The sequence below is a fragment of the Bos indicus genome, chromosome 3, assembly GCF_029378745.1.
Source record: "Bos indicus isolate NIAB-ARS_2022 breed Sahiwal x Tharparkar chromosome 3, NIAB-ARS_B.indTharparkar_mat_pri_1.0, whole genome shotgun sequence".
Classification (NCBI taxonomy): domain Eukaryota; kingdom Metazoa; phylum Chordata; class Mammalia; order Artiodactyla; family Bovidae; genus Bos; species Bos indicus.
Genome location: NC_091762.1, coordinates 30,016,143 through 30,038,266, shown reverse-complemented (window position 1 = coordinate 30,038,266; position 22,124 = coordinate 30,016,143). Strand labels below are relative to the sequence as shown.

General features: G+C 38.2%; 1 protein-coding gene and 1 pseudogene across 17 annotated transcripts in view; both read right to left on the bottom strand.

Moving 5' to 3' along the window:
- PHTF1 (putative homeodomain transcription factor 1) overlaps nucleotides 1–22,124 on the bottom strand; it is an 80,346-nt gene that overhangs the window by 56,671 nt on the left and 1,551 nt on the right. The window lies entirely within an intron of this gene.
- LOC139179726 (pleckstrin-2 pseudogene) lies at nucleotides 4,897–22,123 on the bottom strand (annotated as a pseudogene).

Sequence of the window (22,124 nt, the reverse complement as noted above, 5' to 3'; positions counted from 1 at the left end):
TCAAAATCCTGGTTTGCCTAACAGTTTTATTTCATTAGTATTAATAAGGAAAATTGTTTCAGAGGACTGGATAAAGAAGATGTGGTACATATACAGAATGGAATATTACTCAACCATTAAAAAGAAGGGAATAATGCCATGTGAAGCAATGTGGATGAACCTAGACAGTGCCATACTGAGGGAAATAAGTCAGACAGAGGAGGAGAAATATTATGGAATCTAAAAAGAAATGATACAAATGAACTTACAAAACAGAAGGAGACTCACAGACTTAGAGAATGAACTTATGGTTGCAGAGGGGCAGGGGCAAAGGATGGGAAGAAGGGCTAGTTAGGGAGTTTGGGATGGACATATACACGCTGCTATATTTAACATAGGTAACCAACAAGGACCTACTGTACAGCACTTGGAACTCTGCTCAATGTTATTTGGCCACCTGGATGGGAGGGGAGTTTAGGGGAGAAGAGATACATGCATATGTATGGCTGAGTCCTTCTGCTGTTCACTTGAAACTGTCACAACATTGTTTGTGAACTGGCTATACCCCAATACAAAATAAAAATTTTTTTAAAATAAGTAAAACTATTTTTAAAAGATTAATTTTAATTTTATGCTCAATCAACACTCATATATGCTAGTTCCTGATTAAACTTTTTAGATATTTAACCATTAAAATTATTATAAAAATAAAAGGTTAGAATAATTTGATGTTTCTCTATTTTAGATACTGAGTCAATATTGATCTTTAGTTCTGTTTAACTGAATAGATGCAGCCAAACAATTTCTTTAAGTAAATCCTATATTTCTATCCAATTAACTACAAACTGTATATTTTACCAAAAAATAAAAAAGGTTTAAAACTCTAAATGCAACAAAGTGAAATCTAAGAAGGAATCAAATTTTGAAAATTAGACATTTCATGGGCAAAAATAGCCCTCTAGAAAAAACATGTGCACTAATTTTTGAAATATGCATAATATTCATGGGAATAACAATGATCTTGTGCTACATTTGAACTCAGAAATAAAAATTTTAAAAGTAAAAATATTGTATTGTATTCTACCAGACATAGGTCTTGTGGATATCTGCATCAGTACTATTCTAACTAAAGATGCTTAAAGTGCCTTAACTTTAGAGCCAAATTAATTTTTCTATTTTATTGCTTTCTAGACTTTCACCTACAATGTTATAGAATCAGAATTAGCATTAACTAGAGGTAAATATCAAATTATGAAAACCTTACTTAACAATGCAAACACATTCATTCATTCTCTTAGTCAGCAAACACACGACACGCTTCTTCTCTATGCCAGACACTCTACTTGAGCTCAGCATAGAGCAATAAAGAGGTCAAAGCACGGCTCCATCTTCAGAGTGTGCACAGCGCAGAAGAGAAAACAGATAATAAAGCTGAATCTTTGAGTGTTCCTCAGGAAAATGTTCCCTGAACCTCCCACACCACTTTTTCTTTCCTAGGAGGACAAATTAGATTTGGATTAAAGATTTACTGAGCATGGCCCTGCCCACCAGAGCAAGACTCAGTTTTCCCCACAGCCAGTTCCTCCCATCAGGAAGCTTACACAAGCCTCTTATCCTCATCCATCAGAGAAAAGATAGAAGAAGCAAGACTATAATCCTACAGTCTCCAGAATGAAAACCACAATCACAGAAAGCTAACCAAAATGATCATATGGATCATAGCCATGTGGAACTCAATGAGTCTATGAGCCATGCCATGCAGGACTCAAGACAGATGGGTCATGATGGAGAGCTCTGACAAAACATGGTCCACTGGAGAAAAGAAAGGCAAAACACTTTAGTATTCTTACCTCGAGAATCCCATGAACAGTATGAAAAGACAGAAATATATGACACTGGAAGATGAGCTGCCCAGGTCAGAAGGTGTCCAAAATGCTACTGGGGAAGAATGGAGAAATAGCTCCAGAAAGAATGAAGAGGCTGGGCCAAAGTGGAAATGACACTCAGTTGTGGATGTGTCTGGTGTTGAGAGGAAAGTCCAATGCTATAAAGAATGATACTGCATAGGAAGCTGGAAAGTCAGGTCCACAAATCAAGGTAAATTGGACATGGTCAAGCAAGAGATAGTGAACATTGATACCTTAGGAATCAGTGCACTAAAATGGATGGGAAGGATAAACTTAATTCAGATAACCACTGTATCCACTACTGTGGGCAAGAATCCTTTAGAAGAAATGGAATAGCCTTCACAGTCAACAAGAGAAATGCAGTACTTGGGTTCAATTTCAAAAATGACAGAGTGATCTCGGTTTGTTTCCAAGGCAACCATTCAACATCACAGTAATCCAAGTCTATGCCCCAACCACTGACGCCAAAGCAGCTGAAGTTGAATGGTCCCATGAAGAACTACAAGACCTTCTAGAACCAACACCAAAAAAAGATGTCCTTTTCATTACAAGGGATTGGAACGCAAAAGCAGAAAGTCAAGAGATACTTGAAGTAACAGGTAAGTTCAGCTTTGGAGTACAAAATGAAGCAGGTCAAAGACTAACAGAGTTTTGCCAAGAGAATACACTGGACAAAACAAGATCTGGAGCTGACTGTACCTCAGATCATGGGCTCCTTATTGCCAAATTCAGGCTTAAATTGAAGAAAGTAGGGAAAACCACAAGGCCATGCAGGTATGACCTAAATCAAATCCCTTATGGTTATACAGTGGAAATGACAAATCGATTTAAGGGATGAGAGCTGGAGATAGTTCTCCTCCTGGAGAACTATGGATAGAGGTTCATAACACTGTACAGGAGTTGGTGATCAAAAACATCCCCAAGAAAGAAGAAACGCAACAAGGCAAAGTGGCTGTCTGAGGAGGCCTTACAAATAGCTGAAAAAGAAGAGAATTGAAAGGCAAAGAGAAAGGGAAAAATCTACTGAAATGAATGCAGAGTTTCAGAGAATAGTAAGGAGAGATAAGAAAGCCTTAAGTGACCAATGCAAAGAAACAGAAGAAAATAATAGAATGGGAAAGACTAGAGATCTCTTCAAGAAAATTAGAGATACCAAGGGAACATTTCATGCAAAGATGGGCACAATAAAGGACAGAAATGGCAAGGACCTAACAGAAACAGAAGAGATTAAGAAGAGGTGGCAAGAATACACAGAAGAACTATACAAAAAAGGTCATAATGACCTAGATAACCATGATGGTGTGGTCCCTCACCTACACCACAATGCTGGATTGTGAAGTCAAGTAGGCCTTAGGGAGCATTACTACAAACAAAGCTAGTGGAGGTGATGGAATTCCAGCTGAACTATTTCAAATCCTAAAATATGATGCTGTGAAAGTGCTGCATTTAACGTGCCTGCAAATTTGAAAAATTCAGCATTAGCCACAGGACTGGAAAAAGTCAGTTTTCATTCCAATCCCAAAGAAGGGATATGACAAAGAATGTTCAAACTACTGCACAGTTCATTTCACATGCTAGGAAGGTTATGCTCAAAATTCTTCAACCTAGGCTTCAACAGTAAACCAAGAACTTGCAGATGTACAAGCTGGATTTATATGGCAGAGGAACCAGAGGTCAAATTGCCAGCATCTGCTAGATCACAGAGAAAGCAAGCAACTTGCAGAAAAACATCTACGTCTGCTTCATTAACTACACAAAAGCCTGTGACTATGTGGATCACACAAACTGGAAAGTTCTTAAAGAGATGGGAATACCAGACCACCTTGCCTGTCTCCTGAGAAACTGTACGCAGGTCAAGAAGCAACAGTTAGAACTGGCATGGAACAACAAACTGGCTCAAAATTGGGAAAGGAGTACAACAAGGCTGCATACTGTCACCCTGCTCATTTAACTTCTATGCAGAGTACACCACGCAAAATGCCAGGCTGGATAATTCACAAGCTGGAAGCAAGACTGACAGGAGAAATATCAACAATCTCAGATATGCAGTTGATACCACTCTAATGGCAGAAAGCAAAGAGGAACTAAAGAGCCTCTTGATGAAAGTCAAAGGGGAGAGTGAAAAGGCTGGCTTAAAACTCAACATTCAAAAAACTAAGATCATGGCATCTGGTCCTATCACTTCATGGCAAACAGATGGGGAAAAAGTGGGAACAGTGTCAGATTTTATCTTCTTGGCTCCAAAATCACTGCGGACAGTGACTGCAGCCATAAAATAAAAGATGCTTGAAAGAAAAGCTGTAACAAACCTAGACAGCATATTAAAAAGCAGAGACATCACTTTGCAGACAAAGGCCCATATAGTCAAAGCTATGGTTTTTCCAGTAGCCTTGTATGGGTGTGAGAGTTGGACCATATAGAAGGCTAAGCACCGAAGGATTGATGTTTTCAAATTGTGGTGCTGGAAAAGACTCTTGCAAGTCCCTTGGACTGCAAGATCAAACTAGTCAATCCAAAAGAAAATCAACCCTGAGTATTCATTGGAAGGACTGATGCTGAAGCTGAAACTCCAATATTTTGGCCACCTGAGGTAAAAAGCTGACACAATGGAAAAGACCCTGAAGCTAGAAGAGATTTGAGGGCAAGAGCGGAAGGGGGTGTCAGAGGATGAGATGGTTGGATGGCATCATCAACTCAATGACATGAGTTTGAGCAAACTCTGGGAAAAGGTGAAGGACAGGGAAGTCTAGCATGCTGCAATCCACGGGGTGCAAAGAGTCAGACACAACTCAGTGACTGAACAACAAAAAGAAGAGGACAAAAGTCATTAAGAAATTGATGACCAGGACTTCCTTGGTGGTCTAGTGGTTTAGACTTCGCTTCCAGTGCAGGGGATGTGGGTTCGATTCCTGGTTGGGAAGCTAAGATCCCACATGCTTCATTGTTGATATTCAGTCGCTCAGTCATATCCAACTCTTTGCAACTCCATGGACTGCAGCACCCTGGGAGAAATATCAATAACCTCAGATATGCAGATGACATTACCCCAATGCCAGAAAGCGAAGAAAACTAAAGAGCCTCTTGATGAGGGTGAAAGAGGAGAGTGAAAAAGCTGGCTTAAAACTCAACATTCAAAGAACTAAGATAATGGCATCCAATACCATCACTTCATGGCAAACAGATGGGGAAAAATAGAAACAGTGACAGACTATTTTCTTGGGCTCCAAAACTGCATGTTTCATGGTCCAAAAAAAATTAATTGATGCCCACTGTTCTTGAGTCAGATTAGAAAGTCACTACTTTCATATGTGATTGTGCTGAGGAAGAATACAAAACACTTATGCCATGCTTTTGCTTCAGGATCTGTCAGCCTGATCCTACACATTCTATAGTATGTATATGAAGAAGCGACATTTGCCAGGCACTATTCTAAGCACTTTACATAAACTTCAAAACCATATCTCTTATGTCTCCTGTATTGGCAGGTGGGTTCTTTACCACTAGCGCCCCTTGGGAAGCCCCTATTACATAAACTTATATTAATTTAATTCACTTAGTCCTCACAACTGTCCTGTGAGACAGGGGCTTTATTATCTTCACTATAGATGAGGAAAAGCGAGGCACTGAGACTAACACGTTCATTCTCCCTAATAACCACTACACATCCTGCCCCTCATGATACAGTACAAAATGTATTCCTAATCAATGTAGGAAGAGATCCGCAAGCCTCTGAAAGGTTCAATGGGACTAAACCTTGGGAGCTGTGAGTGAATGTCCCTCTCGGCCACAACCCAGGACCACAACCTCAGAGCCCAGGAAACAATCATAGGAGGAAACTAGATGCCTTGCACTAGCTTCTACAGCAGTGGTCTGGAAATTTTCTGCAGAACCGAGGTACAGCTGTATTTAGCCCACTGAATTGTTTGTACCCCAAAGAGCAGTGTACCGTCATCAAAGCTCAGAACCACCTGACCAATGTAGTTCCTACTTCTAGACAGAGGAACTAAAGTACTCAAATACTGATGAACTACAGCTGGACTCCATATTTAACAAGGAATAAAAGACAAGTAAACCCTGCTACACAACTCTCTCAGTGTGCTGAAACGTTAGCTTTATTGCCACAGATTCTATACTACTGTATAGTAGTCAGGCACAAAGAGGTAAGTCATCTGGTTTACAATAGATGATGAACAACAAAACAACAATTACTAGGCAAGTACAGCATAATAGGAATATGTGTAAAGGACACCTAACTCAGATTTAAGAAGGCAAAGAAAGATTTCTAAAAGAAGATAATACCCAACCCAAGACTTGGAAGGGTGTATAAACATTTGCAAAGAAAGGACATGAGCTGTAGCAAAAGGGGAAATTAAGTATATGAAGGCTTCCCTGGTGGCTCAGTGGTAAAGAAGCCACCTGCCAATGCAGGAGACCAGGGTTTGATTCCTGGTCTGGGAAGACCCCACATGCCGCCAGGCAACTTAGCCTGTGCATCACAACTATTAAGCCTGTGCTCTAGAGCCCAGGAGCCACAACTACTGAGCCCATGTGCCCTCCTAGAGCCCGTGCTCCACAAGAGAAGCCATCGTAACAAGAAGCCTGCACGTCACCACTACAGAGTAGCCCCTGCTCACTGCAACTTAGGAGAAAAGCCCCTGCAGCAACAAAGAACCAGCACAGTCAAAAATAAATAAATAAAATTACTTAACAAGATAGCATGACAAAAACTAAATAAAAGAGATGGAAAGAGTGAACATCAACATTTTAGGAATCAGTGAACTAAAATGGACAGGAATGGGCAAATTTAATTCAGATGACCATTATATCTACTACTGTGAGCAAGAATCCCATAGAATGAATGGAATAGCCCTCACTGTACAAAATGCGGTACTTAGGTGCAATCTCCAAAACAATAGAATGATCTTGGTGTGTTTCCAAGGCAAACTGTTCAACATCACACAGACAATAAGTCTATACCCCAAGCACTTATGCCGAAGATACGAAGTTAAATGGTTCTATGAAGACATACAATAAAAAGATGTCCTTTTTATCATAGGGGATTGGAATGCCAAAGTAGGAAGTCAAGAGATACTTAGGGGAGTAACAAGGCAAGTTTGGCCTTGAAGTACAAAACGAACCAGTGCCAAGGCTAATGGAGTTTTGCCAACAGAATACACTGGTCATAGCAAACACCCTTTTCCAACAACACAAGAGACGACTCTACACATAAACATCACCAGAGAGTCAATATCAAAATCAGACTGATCATATTCTTTGCAGTCAAACATGAAGAAGCTCTAAATACTCAGCAAAAACAAGACCTGGAGCTGACTGTAGGATAATCATGAGCTCCTTATTGCCAAATTCAGACTTAAATTGAAGAAACTAGGGAAAATCACCAGGCCATTCAGATATGACCTAAATCAAATCCCTTATGATTATACAGTAGAAGTGACAAATCAATTCAAGCAATTAGATCTGATAGATAGACTGCGTGAAGAACTATGGGTGAAGGTTCGTAACACTGTACAGGAGGTGGTGATCAAAAACATCCCAAGAAAAAGAAATGCAACAAGGCAAAGTGGTTGTTTAAGGAGGCCTTTCAAATAGCTGAGAAAAGAAGAGAAGCAAAAAGGCAAACAAGAAAGGGAAAGATACACCCAACTGAATGCAGAGTTCCAAAGAATAGCAAGGAGAGATAAGAAAACCTTCTTAAGTGAACAATGCAAAGAAATAGAGGGAAACAATATAATGGGAAAGACTAGAGATCTCTTCAGGAAAATTGGAGATACCAAGGGAACATTTCATGCAAAGACGGGCACAATAAAGGACAGAAATGGCAAGGACCTAATAGAAACAGAAGATATTAAGAAGAGATGGCAAGAATACACAGAAGAACTATACAAAAAAGGTCATAATGACCCAGATAACCACGATGGTGTGGTCACTCACCTAGAGTCTGACATCCTGGAACGTGAAGCCAAGTGGGCCTCAGGAAACATTACTACAAACAAAGCTAGTGGAGGTGATGGAATTCCAGCTGAGCTATTTCCAATCCTAAAAGATGATGCTATTAAAGGCTGTACTCAATATGCCAGCAAATTTGGAAAACTCAGCAGTGGCCAAGTGCTGGAAAAGGTCATTTGCATTCCAATCCCAAAGAAGGGCAGTGCCAAAGAACATACAAAGTACTGTACAACTGCGCTCATCTCACATGCTAGCACGGTTATGCTCAAAATCATCCAGCCTAGGCTACACCAGTATATGGACCAAGAATTCACAGATGTACAAGCTGCATTTAGAAAAGGCAGAGGAACCAGAGTTCAAATTGCCAACATTTATTGGATCATAGAGAAATCAGGGAATTCCAGAAAAACATCTACTTCTGCTTCATTGACTACACAAAAGCCTTTCACTGTGTGGATCACAATGAACTGTGGAAAATTCTTAAAGAGATGAGAATAACAAACCACATTATCTGTCTCCTGAAAAACCTGTATGCAGGTCAAGAAGCAACAGTTAGAACTGGACATGGAACAATGGACTGGTTTAAAATTGGGAAAGGAGTATATCAGGCCGTATATTGTCACCTTGCTTATTTAACTTATATGCAAAGTATATCATGCAAAATGCTGGGCTGGAAGAATCACAAGCTGGAATCAAGATTGCCAGGATAAATATCAATAACCTCAGATACAAAGATTATACTACTACCATGCTAATGTCATGTCAACTAGATGAAGCCTCCATAAAAACCTCAATAGTCTGTATAGAGTTCAGAGAGCTTCCAGGTTAGCGAACATACACAGCAGTAGGGTAACATACCCCAAACTCCACAGGGACAGAAGCTCCTATGCTCAGGACTCTCCCAGACCTCACCCTAAGTATCCCTTCATCTAGCTATTCATCTGTACCCTTTATCATATTATTTAATAAACTGATAGTTGTTTGAGGAAGTGTTTCCCTGAGTTGTGTGAACCACCCTAGGAAATTTATCAAACCAGAAGAGAAGGTTACGGGAACCCCTGACTTGTGGCCAAACTGGACAGAAGTTGGGGGTAACCTAGGACCTACTTCTTGCAGTTGGCATCCCAAGTGGGACAGGAGCCATCCTGTGGGACCAGGACCTTTACCTGTAGGAGCTGACACTATTTCCAGGCACACAGTGTCACAACTGGGTTGAACTGCAGGACACCCAGCTGGTGTCACAGAGAATTGCCTGGTGTGGGGAAAAAACTTCCATACATTTGGTGACCAGAAGTGGCGTTTTGCGTGAATAAGGGAGCCTCATAAGAGAAACACAGGAAGCAGACTGAATTGAATTTCTCTAAATTTAGTTCTGAAATTTCATAATAATGCTGATTACTCAAAAGATCCTTTTGACCTATAAATGTGTTTATTTCAGTCCTGGGAAGTTTTTAAAATATTATTTGATAATTACTTCTCCTCTTTGTATTTCTTTCTCCTGGAACACATACTAGTTGGATGTTAGGCTTCCTGCATGAACTGTACTCATTTTTTAATATTCTTTTTCCCTATTCTTTCTTACTATTTTTCTGGGAAATGGCCTCAAGTTTATCTTCCAACTTTTCTTCTGAATTTATTTTTGTTACTTTTATTTTCTGGTGCTCTTTTTCATTTACAGACTTTAAAAAAAAATAGTATCCAGTACTTTAAATATATTAATTGTATCTTTAAAAATAGTATTCTTAAAATTCCTGATCACTTTTTAAAATCTCTTTCCATCTTTTTTTAGGTCTCAGATATTTGAGCATTTTCAATTATCCATTCACACTTAAGAGCAAGGCACTATCATGCTGAATACCCATTCAGTGCGTAGTGGAGGGGGGGCAAGGGAGGCTCTTGTTGAACAGTGGCCTCACTGTAGAGGGTAGCCAGACATTTCACTTCCAATATCTTTAAGCCTTTTCAGTCAGCTTGTGCAAAAAGAAATTCCAGTCTTCTGTGTAGAGATTATAAACCTGGCCACCAGCCTTTTACTTGATCTCCTTTACTAGTCCATTATTTCACCTCATTTTCATTTGTGTATGGTATTCCGGAATCTGGAACTTCTCTGGTTCAGTCTCTCCATAAAGCAAACTTCAATCTTCTGTCAATGGAAGATAAGGGTGGCTATGAGGTTATGGAGAATGAGGAGGATCTGAGGATAGGTCTACTGCTCCTAATACATATGCTCAAGCAATTCTACTTTCAGTTCTATAATACCTTACACCTGAAGATAGACCTGGTGCATCCAATTCCTGAGTCTTTCAGAAATTAAATACAGGGACTTTCTTCCCTTAACTTTTAAACTGAACAATAGTTGATGTATAATATTATATAAGTTACAGATATACAATATAATGATTCACAATTTTTAAAGGCTATACTCCATTTATAGTTATTTTAAAATATTTGCTATATTCTTCGAGTTGTACAATATATTCTTGCAGCTTATTTTATAGATAATTGTTTGCACCTCTTAATTCCCTACTACCATATTGTGCCTCTCTTCTTCCCTCTCCCCACTAGTAATCACTAAACACGGGTGTTCTAAAACAGGAAGTTTAAACTTAGATTTCTTTCAGTTCTTGAGGGCTGATTTTTTTATTTATTATAATTTTAGAGGAGTTTCAGAAGAAACCAGATAGAGATTAATGTACATAGTCAACTGTCATCTTTAATGAGGAGTCTTATCTGTCATGTATCCACCATTCCCACTCAAGAAATAAAATGTTACAAATACAGCTGAAATCACCTCTGTGTTTATGATTAGCCATTTAAAATTTTCTAGGTGTAAAATCATATTTTCAAATACTGATTTTTTTTATATTCCAAAATTAATTAGAAAAATGAAGGAAAAATTTAAAATATTTTAAAAGCAAACATAATAGTAATTAGAATGCTTTGCTAATCTTAACAAATATCTCAGACAGTATGTTAAGTAGTAATAGAGACCATTCTTGTTTTATTCTTTTGGTGGGGGAGGGGGACCAAGTTGAGCTTCATCACTGAAAATAATCTTAGATTTAATACATTCTCTTAATTAAAATTTTTAGAAGACAAATTTCATTGGAAATATATATGAATTTATTGTGTACTACATTATGATCTCTCCTGTGTTTTTTCTATTAGTGTGATTTAAGAAAATAGCCATACTGAGGTATAATTAATACTGTGCAAAACTTATTCATCTTTAGGTGTAGTTTTAGTAATAACCTGGTAGATTTCTGGTAAATTTAGAGAGTTGTGCAACCATTATCACGTTCAAATTTTAGAACATTTCCATCACCTGAAAATAAGAATGGCAATAAATCTGTATTCCTATCCCCAGCAACAGGCAAACACATACCTGCTTTATACTTCTACAGATTTGCCTTTTCAGAAATTTCATGTAAACTGAATCACAGAATACAGTCTTTTGTGTCTGGCCCCTCTTACGTACATAACATTTTTGAGGTTCATCATGTTGCAGCATATATCAACAATTTTTATCCCTGAGTCATATTCCATTGTATGGATATAATACATTTATTTATCTACTCACAAGTTGATAGACATTTGGACTTTTTTCTAGTTTTTCAGTAATTAGGAATAGTATTGCTATGAATATTTGAATACGTTCCTATGTTTTTATTTCTCTCGCATAGGTACTATATGGAAATGTTGGGTCATATGAGAAGTATGAATTTAAATTTTTAAGAAACCTAATTTCCACTTTCCATTCCCACCAGCAGTGTATGATAATTCTAGTTCCTCCATGTCCTGGCCAACATCTGGTAAGGTTAGTCTTTTTAATTTTAGTCATTGTAACAGGTGAAGTGAACAATGCAAAGAAATAGAGGAACACAATAGAATGGAAAAGACTAGAGGTCCCTTCAAGAAAATGATCGAGTCCAAGGGAACATTTCATGCAAAGATGGACACAACAAAGGACAGAAACGGTATGGACCTAATAGAAGCAGAAGGTATTAAGAGCTGGCAAGAATACACAGAAGAACTGTACAGAAAAGGTTTTAATGACCCAGATAACCAGGATGGTGTTATCAGTCACCTAGAGCCAGACATCCAACTGGGCCTTAGTAAGCATTACTATGAAGAAAGCTACTGGAGGTGATGGGATTCCAGGTGAGCTACTTCAAATCCTAAAAGATGATGCTGTTAAAGTGCTGCATTCAACATGCCAGCGAATTTGCAAAACTCAGCCTTGGCCACAAGACCGGAAAAGGTCAGTTTTCGTTCCAATTCCAAAGAAGGGCAATGGCAAAGAATGTTCAAAATACCACACAATTGCACTCATTACACATGCTAGCAAAGTATGTTCAAAATTCATCAAGCTAGGCTTTGACAGTACCTGAACCAAGAACTTCCAGATGTACAAGCTGGATTTAGAAAAGGCAGAGGAATCAGAGATCAAATCACCAAGAACCATCAGATCACAGAAAAAGAAAGGGAACTCCAGAAAAACATCTACTTCTGCTTCACTGGCTATCCTAAAGCCCTTGACTGTGTGAATCACGACAAACTGTGGAAAATTCTTCAAGAGGTGGGAATACCAGACCACCTTACCTGACTCCTGAGAAACCTGTATGCAGGTCAGGAAGCAATAGTTAGAACCAGACGTGGAACAATGAACTGATTCAATATTGGGAAAGGAGTACATCAAGGCTGTATATTGTCACCCTGCTTATTTAACTTACACGCAGAGTACATCATGTGAAATGTGGGGTTGGATGAAGCACAAGCTGGAATCAAGATTGCCAGAAGTATCAATAACCTCAGATATACAGATGACACCAACCTAATGGCAGAAAGTGAAGAGGAACTAAAGAGCCCCTTGATGAAGGTGAAAGAGGAGGGTGAAAAAGCTGGCTTTAAAATCAACATTCAAAAAGTAAGATCATGGCATCCAGTCCCATCACTTCACGGCAAATAGATGGGGAAACAGTGACAGGCTTTATTTTCTTGGGCTCCAAAATCACTGTGGATGGTGACTGAAGCCATGAAATTAAGACATTTGCTCCTTGGAAGAAAAGTTATGGCAAACCTAAACAGCATATTAAAAAGCAAAGATACCACTTTGCCAACAAAGGTCAATAGTCAAAGCTATGGTTTTCCCAATAGTCATGTATGGATGTGAGAGGTGGACCATAAAGAAGGCTGAATGACAAAGAATTGAGAGTCCCTGGGATAGTAAGGAGATCAAACCAGCCAATCCTAAAGGAATTCAGTCCTGAATGTTCATTGGAAGGACTGATGTTAAAGCTCTATCCTTTGGCCACCTGATGCGAAGAGCCGACTTGTCGAAAAAGACCCTGAGGCTAGGAAAGATTGAGGGTAAGAAGAGAAGGGGGCGACAGAGGATGAGCTGGTTGGATGGCATCATTGACTCAATGGACATGACTTTGAGCAAACTCTGGATGATCGTGAAGGACAGGGAAGCCTGGCATGCTGCAATCCATAGGGTTGCAAAGAGTCGGACATAACTGAGCGATTGAACACAGCAAACAGGTGTATAATAGTATCTCGCTGTGGTTTTAATTCATACTTTGCTAGTAACGTTGAGCACCTTTGGACAGGCCCAATCATTTCAGCTATTGTCTTTAGTGATATATGTATTCAAATCTTCTGCCCAGGTTAAACTGGGTTTTCTGTCTTCTGAGTTGTAGGAGTTATGTATCACAGATACAAATGCTCCACATATTAGTAAGTGTACGATTTGAAAATATTTTCTCACAGTCCATGGCTTGCTTTTTCTTTTTTTAAAATGGGATTTTGAAGAAAGGTTTTAATTTTCAATGAAGCCAAATTTATCAAATTTTTTTCTTTCATAGCCGTTTTTCTAAGAAATCTTTGCCTATCTTAAGGTAAGAACGATCTTCTATGTTTTCTTTTACAAAACCTCAGACTTTCCATTCTTACCCTTAAGCCCACGATCCTTTTTAATTAATTTTTGTATACAATGTGAGGTAAGAATTAAAAGTTTATTTTTATATTTGTGGATATCCAATTGTACCAGCACCATTTGTTGACAAGACTATCGTTTCTCGTTGAATTGTTTTGGCATCTTTGTCAAACTCAATTTATCAAAGCTGTAAGGATTTATTTCTAGATTTTCTATTCTGTTCCACTGATCTATTACTCATGTCAATACTATACTATCTGAATTACTTACAGCTTTACAGTAAATCTTGGATCCAGTGAAGTGAAAGTTGCTCAGTCATGTCCAACTCTTTGCGACCCCATGGACTAGAGAGTCCATGGAATTCTCCAGGCCAGAATACTGAAGTGAGCAGCCTTTCCCTTCTCCAGGGGATCTTCCCAACCCAGGGATCAAACCCAGGTCTCCAGCATTGCAGGCAGATTCTTTACCAGCTGAACCACAAGAGAAGCCCTTGGGATGCAGTCAGCCTTCAAATTCTGTTCTTCTTAAAGTTATCCTGAATGTTGTAGGTCTTTTGCCTTCCTGATCAACCTTAGAATTAGCTTATCAATTTTTACCAAAAGAAAAAGAAGACTGCTGGAATTTTAAAGGGATTATAATGAATCTATATATATTTAGAGGATTGCCATCTTAACAATGTTAGGCCTTTCAGATCCCAAACATGAAATATTACTCCATTTCTTCAGATCTTTAATTTTTCTTAGCAATGTTCTGTAGTTTTCAGTGTACAGGTCTTATATATGCTATGTTAAACTTACTCTTAAGTATTTTACTATTTTTGATACTACTGTGAATAAACTGTTTTTTTTTTTTTTTTTTACAAGTGTCAATTTTTATTCATTCCAAAGGAGTTAAGAGGTGCTTACAGCATTTCCGAGAGCTCCATCATGAGGTTATAGTGTTTTGTTCAGTATTACATGGCCAGTTAGTGTGACAAGGGAGACCTACTTTGGTACCCAAGGAATGGCTGGTTGTGATAATGGGCAAAAGTCAAGGTGCCGACAGGGCTGCTTCAGCGTTTACAGGTTAAATGAAGGTGGGGAAGGCAACAACACCACTGCCAACTTTAAGGAACTCCACCAATCTCACTCCAAAGCAGTACAAAATATAAAAAGTTACAAATCTTAACATACTCCCATTGTCTGGGAAATCCTGTGTCATCTGGTAAGAGGGAGGAATCTCAGTCCTATTCCCTCAGGTCCTTGTCACGTTAGCTTCTTGATAGCTTCAATCCACTCTGAACGCTCAGCCTTGCTGCTGGCCTGAATATAATAGTGGATGTCATCCTTAGTAATCACTTTGAAGAGATTTCCCTGGACATTCCCTTTAACCCCAGTGGGAACGCCATTATCCTCCAGAGCTGACACCAGGGAGCCACGAAGAGAAAACCCACCCACTGGCCGGTTCTCTTCCTGCTTGGCCAGATAGCCTTGCTTCACCACAGTGCCACTTAACTCCATGATGCTGAGACTGACTTCTTCCTTGGGACTTATCTTCTTCTTGCAGCTCTCAGCAAATGTGTACAGGGCTGTGGAGTCATCCAGGAACTGCTCAGACAGATCCCCCGAGCGAATGGCTCCCACGCTTCAGGTGCCTACTGGCCGAAGGAAGGTCTCCTCCGTGAGCACCGAGGCCAGCGTCACAGCCTCCAGATGGCTGGCTGCAAAGCTGTCGGACAGGAGCCAGTCCACCAGGGAGGAGCCTATGAAGGTCTTTTTGTACGTGCTTCCCTGCTCCATGTTGGGGCTTGGCTGGATTCCGCAGCTACTGTCGTGCATCTTGTCCACGATGCGATGCAAGCTGATGTGAGGGGGCAGCTTGAAGGAGTTCTTCAGCAGTTGAAGCTGTTGGACCTTCCCCGGCTGCCCCGCGTGGATGGCTCCTGTTATCTCGAAAGCCCAGGCGTCCCTCTCCTCTCGAGAACAGGCCTCCAGGAAGTACTCCGTGGATGTTTGAGTTTTCAGCTTAATGAGGAGCGGTCGGTTTTCATACTCCAGCAGGGGCAGGTGATGGTGCAGCCATCCAGAAGGATGCGGCCCTTGGGAGGGGTCACTTTCCGACCCCCCTCGAACTTGTAGTATAGCAGGGTGTTCTGCCGAAGAATGAACCACCGTGCTTTCCAGTTGTGGACAATGTGACCCCTTCCGTCTCTGCCCATCTGCCACCACTCCCAGCCTTAACCAGGTGCCTGCCTGGCACCCAGTACATTGCTCTCGACTAATACTTAGGAAATCAAGCTGATTGGAAAGGATTTCAAGAATCTGGAGTCACCCCTGAGCTCTATAGAAATAGGGGTAAACTGTTCTCTTAATTTCATTTTTGGAATACTCATGGCTAATATACAGAGATACAAATAATTTTTGTATATTGATTTTAAATCTAGAGGCCTTGCTAAACTCATTTATTGTTAGTAATGTCAGGATTTTCTAAATAGGGGATCAAGTCATCATGAATAAAGGCAATTTTCATTTTCTTTTGCATCTCAATGCCTTTCACTTCTTTTCCTTGCTTTACTGCACAGGCTAGAATCCCTAGTACAATGTTAAATCAATGTTAAGAGCAGACATCTTGCTTTGTTCCTGATTTGAGAGACAACGCACTCCCTAACTATAGTGGGTTTTTTATAGACATCCTTTGACAGACTGAAAAAATTACTTACTATTTCATCAGTAATGGGCACTGAATTTTGTCAAATGTTTTTAGTCTCTACTAAAAAGATCATGTGGTTTTATCCTTTATTCCATTAATATGGTATATTATATCATCTTATAATTTTAAACTAATGACACATTCTCAGATATCCCACTTGGTCACAGTAGATAATCCATTTTTTATGTTACTGAATTTGGTTTGCTGATATTTTATTAAAGATTTTTACATTTTTGGGCCAATGTATATGTTTAGGACAAATTTTCTTTTTTTTTTAAATAAATCAGTATGATAGTTATTAAAAACTCCATATTATGTCTCAGGTAGGACTTTTTTCTTTCAGTTTTATTGAGATATAATTGACATACAACACCATATTAAGTTTACAGTACAGAGCATAATGATATGACTTATATACATCATGAAATGATTACCACAATAAATTTAGTGAACATCTACCATCTCATAGATACAAAATTAAAAAAACAGAAAAAAATTTTTTTTCCTTGTGATGCAAACTCTTAGGATTAACTCTGTTAACAACTTTCATATATAACATATAGAAGCATTATTTATGGTTTATCATGTTGTACATTACATTCCTAGTACTAATTTATCTTATAATTGGAAGTTTGTATCTTCTGACTGCCTTCATCCAATACCCCTCCCCCAGCTCCCCACCCCTGGTAATCACATACCTGATCTCTTTTTCTCTGAGTTTGTTTTCGAAATACAATTAACCTAAAACAGTATGTTATACAACATAGTAATTTCATACCTTTATACAGTTCAGGATGTACTGAACTTAAGTCTAATTATCATCTGTCCATGCAAAGATATTACATAATTACTGACTATATTCCCCACACTACATTTCATACAAGTGACTCATTCATTCTGCAACTGGAAGTTTGTACTTCTTAATCTCCCTTACCTATTTCTTTCCCTTTGTAACCCCTCTCTGGCAACACCTGTTTACTCTATCTACATCTATAGCCTTTTTTCTGTTTTATGTTTGTTCATCTATTTTTTAGATCCCACATATTAAGAGAAATCATAGAGTTTTTGTCTTTCTCTGACTATTTCACTCAGAATCACAGCCTCTCGGCCATTCATGTTGTCACAAATAGCAAGATTTCATTCTTATATGACTGAATAATATTCCATTGTATATAGATACCACATCTTTATCCATCCCTCTGTTGTGAGCACTTATGTTGCTTCCGTATCTTGGCTATTGTAAACAAAGCTACTATGAACATAGGAGTGCATGTATCTTTTCTAATTAAGTGTTTTTGTTTCCTTCAGATAAACAGCCAAGAGCAGAACTGCTAGACCACATGGCTGTTCTATTTTTAAGGAATCTTCACACTGTTTTCCATAGTGGCTGCACTAATTTACATTTCCACCAACAGTGCAAAAGGTTCCCTTTTCTCCACATCTTCACCAACAACTGTAATTTACTGTCTTTTTGATAATAGCCCTTCTGCCATGTGAGGTGATACTTCTCTGTGGTTTAGATTTGCATTTCCCTTATGGTTAATATGCTGAACATCTTTTCATGTGTCTCTTGATCATCTGTATGTCTTCTTTGGAAAATGTCTATTCAGATCCCCTGTCCATTTTATAATAGGTTGTTTCTTTTTTTGATGTTGACTGGTATGAATTTTTTGTATATTTGGATAAACCATTTGTAAATATCTTCTCCTATTCAATAGGTGGTCTTTTCGTTTTATTGATAGTTTCCTTTACTGTGCAGAAGTCTTTTAGTTTGTTGTAGCCCTGTTTATTTTTGGTTTATTTCCCTTGACTGAAAATATATATCCAAAAAAATATTACTACGACCAATGTCAAAGACTGTACAGCCTATGATTTCTTCTGGAAGTTTTATAGTTTCAGGTGTTACATTTAAGTTTTAAATCTCTTTTGAATTCATTTTTGTGCATCATGTGAGAGAGCAATCCAGCTTAAGTCTTTACATGTAGTTTTTCAGCTTTCCCAATACCATTTATTGAAGAGACTGTCCTTCCCTCATTGTATATTCTTGCCTTCTCTGTTGTAGATTAATTGCCCATATAAGTGTAGGTTCGTTTCTGGATGTTCTATTTTATTCCACTGATCTATGTGTCTATGTTTATGCCAATACCATACTGTTTGGATTACTGTAGCTTTGTAGTATAGTTACAACAAATTCTCTGGTGCTGTCTTTGTAATCAGGGTAATACTGGTCTCCTAAAATGAGTTGGGAAGCACACTTTCTCCTCGGCTTTATGAAAGAATTTGTGTAGGATTCGTGTATTTGTTCTTGACCTAATTAACTGTTATTTATCCTTCAGATCTCATTTGACACATCAATTCTTCAGGGAAGGCTTCTCTGACTTCCTTGACTAGGTCCATTTCCCTGTTATAACAGCTTGAAAATAATAGCTTTCTTTCTTAGCATTTATCACAAAGCAATTTTTATTCATTACTAGGATTAATCTTACTATTGTTTTGTCTCCCACATTACCATAAGCTCCATGTAAAAAAAAAATCAAACGTTTCTGTTCATCATTATACAGACACATTGCCTAGCCTATTGCCTACACATAATAGGTAGCTGCTAACAAATATTGGTTAAATGAAGAATACATAAACATTTGTTTTACTTTTATTTTTTATATTTCTTCCACTTTATTTTGACTTATTTCTGATTATTTTCATATTAGCTTGAATCATTGTGACTCTTCCTTCCTAATCAATCTAGACATTTTTTTGTTGTTGTTAATATAGACATTTAGATTGATATAATTTCATCAAGCATTGCTTTGGAAGCCCTCTACAAATTTTGTTATAACTACATTTTTATTTCTATCCTCCAAAAAAACAGATATGATATGCCTCCTCTACTCAAAACCATACCATTTTTTTCATTTTCTATAATATAGTGTCTGAAGTTCTTATAACAGTGAACTCAGCCCCAAACTGACTTACAATCTATCATCTCATTTACATATTTTATACTCCAACCAGATTGGGCTACTTATTCTTCCCTTATACAACTGTTATACTTCTGTTTGTAAATACTTTTTCTCCTCATAATCAGCACCTAGCAAAATGCTTTAAAGACAATAGCTCAATAAATGTTTATAGTACAGTGCCTACCACTTTGCATGATCCAAGTTGATTTTTTAAATTTGTTTTTATAACTTTGAATTATATTTTTATTATATAATTTCTAATTATATTGTCATCTGATGTTATTTTTTGTTTTCAAATTTTTTCCTTTTTGTTTTCAAAAATCATTACATTTGTGTAATCTGTTTTAAATTGCATTAAATACTTCTTTGTAACCTACACTTTTGTCAGTTTTCATCTAAGACTTAAACATACTTAAAAACTTGGCTTTTCTCCCACCACCATTAGATTGAAATTCATGAAGGCAAGAGCCATGTGTGTCTTGACTGTATTGTTAGCACCTGGGAAGCCTTGGTACCTTAACAGTAAATTTTAGAGTTCTCTTTAATTTTATTCTTTCCACTGCTAAACTAAGGAGGTGTTAAGATTACCTTATGAGAAAACAATGATTAAAAATATATATAATAGGTTGGCTTTAATCAAACACAGAAATACCAAGTTCCTAATATGAATCAAGATGTTCTAAAAAAATGGGATACAAATGCAATTCCTGTCCTTGAGGTCCCTGAAAACACACAGGTTAACAAATAACACAGGATACAGTGTACCAAAAGGAGGGTATGTATAAAATGGCATGGAAGTAAGAGTTGTGGAAATATTTAAATCAGATAGAGGAAAGCAGTAGGTAAAGAAATTGTATGTTAGGAAGCAAAATCTTTTAAAACATAAATAAACCAAAACCAGTCAAACTACAGGGCTTTTTCAAGATCACAAAACTAGAGACAGCTCACAAAAGGAGATCCAACCCCTAGTATTGGGTGCTTTCCATTATACCAGACTTACTACCAGACTTACTTACTTCTTGGAGCTCACAAAAGAACAACAGGACAGGATTTGAGAACTACAATATAAAACTGGGGGATTTATTCATCCTAACCCCATCTCCTATTACTATAAAACATTAGAGACTATACAAAATTATGAAAAGTTAACCAAGTACCATGTATTTCTAATAACTTATTAGTTGATTGGCTTATAAAAAGAACATGCCCTAAAAGTACTTCAGCTGGGATTTAAATGTTCCAGCCCAACCAATCTGACTTGGAGATAAACAGAACCAACTATTAAGTTGTACTGGGCTTCCCGGGTGGTGCTAATGGTAAAGAACCTGCCTGTCAATGCAGGAGACCTAAGAGGTGTGGGTTTGATCCCTGGGTTGGGAAGATCCCCTGGAGTAGGGCATGGCAACCCACTCCAGTATTCTTGCCTAGAGAATCCCATGGACAGAGGAGCCTGGTGGGCTACAGTCCATAGGGTCGCAAAGAGTCGGACACGACTGAAGCAACATAACACCGAGACATAAATATTTTTTTAATGTTTTCTTTTTTTAAAAAAAGAAAGGTCCAAAAACAAGAATCTGCCAGCCATTATTCAGTACTTTCCAAGGAGGTAAGACCCTAAATCTGTAGATCTAAATATTAAGGTCAATAGATATTCTTTAAGGGCAGGATGGTCTTTAGGCTGTTCACATCTCTCAAGACTATGCAATTACATATGGCTACCAAGCAACAATTCCATGACTAATTTGCAACACCCCCCACCCCAACTCCTGCAACACATATTGATCCCACAGTCCTGGTTTGGGAACATTAGATTATTTAACCCTTCCTTCCCCTATTCCCTGGTGGCTCAGATGGTAAAGCGTCCATCTACAATGTGGGAGACCTGGGTTCAATCCCTGGGTTGGGAAGTTCCCTGGAGAAATGGCAACCCACTCCAGTACTCTTGCCTAGAAAATCCCATGGATGGAGGAGCCTGATGTCCATGGGGTCGCAAAGAGTCAGACACGACTGAGCGACTTCACTTCACTTCACTTCCCCTATTATAAATTAATAAACTGCATCTGAATTACACATCAATTTTGGTTTCTTGGTTAGCATGAAATAACTCCAAGAAACTGCTCAGATCCAAAAGTAGTGTAAAAAACATTTAAGAATCTGAAATACTTAAGATGATACTCTAAACCAGTAATTGAAAAAATGATTCAGGTAACAAACGGATTTTATTTGACTTGCAGAGGAAGAAAAAGAGGAAGAGGGAGTGGGAGGGGTGGGGGACGAAAGGCAAGGGTGGAGGAGAGAGGCAAGGAGGAGGAGATGCTCTAAAAAACCTGGGCAGTTCATTTTCACAACTTCACCTAAAAACCTTGAAGGTCTAGCAAATTGGCCTTGTATTACCACAACTAACTCTTAATTACCACCAGTTAAAGAGCCATAGTTTCATTTATACTGGATATTTGATTTCAAATTAATCACAGACCAACTACCCCTTTCTGTTTCTCTCATATGGAGGCCAAATGTTAATTGTCATTTATCATCCCACTGGTACTGTTGTTTTCCTTATAAACTTCAAAGAACAAAGAATACCTTAGTGGGTAAGTGCAGATTTTTTTTTTTAAGTAAGTACAATCCAGTACTTACAACACATTAATGCAGTAAAACAAAGTGGAAAAAAATCAAAGAAATCAA